General features: G+C 39.6%; 4 non-coding genes across 4 annotated transcripts; 1 reads left to right on the top strand and 3 right to left on the bottom strand.

Moving 5' to 3' along the window:
* Positions 1-285: 285 nt before the first annotated feature.
* Positions 286-367, bottom strand: TRNAS-AGA (transfer RNA serine (anticodon AGA)). Its single transcript has one exon. It is a non-coding gene; the product is annotated as a tRNA-Ser (tRNA).
* Positions 368-522: 155 nt separating this feature from the next.
* On the top strand, positions 523-595 carry TRNAF-GAA (transfer RNA phenylalanine (anticodon GAA)). Its single transcript has one exon. It is a non-coding gene; the product is annotated as a tRNA-Phe (tRNA).
* A 424-nt stretch (positions 596-1,019) lies between these two features.
* Positions 1,020-1,109, bottom strand: TRNAY-GUA (transfer RNA tyrosine (anticodon GUA)). The gene is given in 2 exon segments: positions 1,020-1,055; positions 1,073-1,109. It is a non-coding gene; the product is annotated as a tRNA-Tyr (tRNA).
* An 853-nt stretch (positions 1,110-1,962) lies between these two features.
* TRNAY-GUA (transfer RNA tyrosine (anticodon GUA)) lies at positions 1,963-2,052 on the bottom strand. The gene is given in 2 exon segments: positions 1,963-1,998; positions 2,016-2,052. It is a non-coding gene; the product is annotated as a tRNA-Tyr (tRNA).
* Positions 2,053-2,500: the final 448 nt, after the last annotated feature.

Genomic DNA, 2,500 nt, shown 5'->3' with positions numbered 1-2,500 from the left:
AGCTGGCATCCAAAAGATTTTGATGCGCTAACAAACATGGATTTCTAGTCCATCGCCTTAACCACTCGGCCACGACTACTGCTTAAGCCTTGCTGTATTTTCACAATAGATTGTCTATGGATTGAGCTGCCTGCACTGAGAAATTGAGGATGTATTGTATTGACCCAAACACACCCAAAACTTCATTCTCCTTTACATTTGATGCGCTAATGGCCTGAACTCGCTATGGGCATCACAGGTTTCAAGTTTTTAAAAACTTGCAGAAAAGAGAAAACTTAAGGCGTTCGTAGTCGGCAGGATTTGAACCTGTGCGGGGAGACCCCAATGGATTTCTAGTCCATCGCCTTAACCACTCGGCCACGACTACTGAATAAACCATGTCCTAGTTTCACAATAGATTGTCTATGGATTGAGATGCCTGCAGTCAGAAAGTGAGGATGTATTATATTGACCCAAATACACCCAAAACTTCATTCTCCTTACATTTTGCCCCGAAAAACGATTGCAAGACCAAGGGAGCTTGCCGAAATAGCTCAGTTGGGAGAGCGTTAGACTGAAGATCTAAAGGTCCCTGGTTCGATCCCAGGTTTCGGCATTGTGGAAGATAATATTTTTCGACATAAAATGCAATTTTGCAACAAAAAGCTTACGTTTTCAGGCTTCAAACTTTAAAATCATATTTACAAAAACATTTTTACAAAAATCACTTTGCCACAACCACTGCTTATGTCTCTCAGTAGCCAACTCCAGTCCTCGAGAGCTACCAACAGTTCCCATCTTCCAGACAACCTAGCTGCTGCACAGGTGCACTCATTACTCACTAACACATTTTAAAAGATCCACAGGTGGAGCTAATTACTTCACTTGTGATTCTGTGAGGTGAGCTGGAAAACATTAACTGTTGGTAGCTCTCGAGGACTGGAGTTGGCTACCCCAGACTTAAAGAATGCTTTATACTCTGTATATTTTGAGTTTGTAAATTGCCAAAAATTGCTATCTGAGCAAAAAATAAAAACAACTCCTTCGAGCCGGAATTGAACCAGCGACCTAAGGATTTCTACACCAATCATCTCTACAGTCCTCCGCTCTACCAGCTGAGCTATCGAAGGATGCTGTAGGTTCTCAAATATGTTATTATATGCTCTTTAATATAGCTTTAAATGTTTAGCTAAATGAGTGTTCTAGGAATAATGTGAATATTCTATTGTTTATAACCATTTGACAACCTTTGTTTAAAATTGGGCTTTGAAAATTAATTTCTAATTAATAATTTCTATTCAGTGTGGCTGCTGAAATTGACTGGTGTCAGTCTTAAGGAGGGGAAGAGAATGTGTGTAAGAAAAAGAGAAAACAAGCTGGCATCCCAAAGATTTTGATGCGCTAACAAACATGGATTTCTAGTCCATCGCCTTAACCAATCGGCCATGACTACTGCTTAAGCCTTGCTGTATTTTCACAATAGATTGTCTATGGATTGAGCTGCCTGCACTGAGAAATTGAAGATCTAAAGGTACCTGGTTCGATCCCGGGTTTCGGCATTGTGGAAGATAATATTTTTCGACATAAAATGCAATTTTGCAACAAAAAGCTTACGTTTTCAGGCTTCAAACTTTAAAATCATATTTACAAAAACATTTTTACAAAAATCACTTTGCCACAACCACTGCTTATGTCTCTCAGTAGCCAACTCCAGTCCTCGAGAGCTACCAACAGTTCCCATCTTCCAGACAACCTAGCTGCTGCACAGGTGCACTCATTACTCACTAACACATTTTAAAAGATCCACAGGTGGAGCTAGTTACTTCACTTGTGATTCTGTGAGGTGAGCTGGAAAACATTAACTGTTGGTAGCTCTCGAGGACTGGAGTTGGCTACCCCAGACTTAGAGAATGCTTTATACTCTGTATATTTTGAGTTTGTAAATTGCCAAAAATTGCTATCTGAGCAAAAAATAAAAACAACTCCTTCGAGCCGGAATTGAACCAGCGACCTAAGGATTTCTACACCAATCATCTCTACAGTCCTCCGCTCTACCAGCTGAGCTATCGAAGGATGCTGTAGGTTCTCAAATATGTTATTATATGCTCTTTAATATAGCTTTAAATGATTAGCTAAATGAGTGTTCTAGGAATAATGTGAATATTCTATTGTTTATAACCATTTGACAACCTTTGTTTAAAATTGGGCTTTGAAAATTAATTTCTAATTAATAATTTCTATTCAGTGTGGCTGCTGAAATTGACTGGTGTCAGTCTTAAGGAGGGGAAGAGAATGTGTGTAAGAAAAAGAGAAAACAAGCTGGCATCCCAAAGATTTTGATGCGCTAACAAACATGGATTTCTAGTCCATCGCCTTAACCAATCGGCCACGACTACTGCTTAAGCCTTGCTGTATTTTCACAATAGATTGTCTATGGATTGAGCTGCCTGCACTGAGAAATTGAAGATCTAAAGGTCCCTGGTTCGATCCCGGGTTTCGGCATTGTGGAAGATAATATTTT

This window comes from Crinia signifera, chromosome 3, assembly GCF_055691185.1.
Source record: "Crinia signifera chromosome 3, ASM5569118v1, whole genome shotgun sequence".
Classification (NCBI taxonomy): Eukaryota; Metazoa; Chordata; class Amphibia; order Anura; family Myobatrachidae; genus Crinia; species Crinia signifera.
Note: the sequence above shows the minus strand (reverse complement) of the source record. Positions and strands in the feature narration are given on the sequence as shown.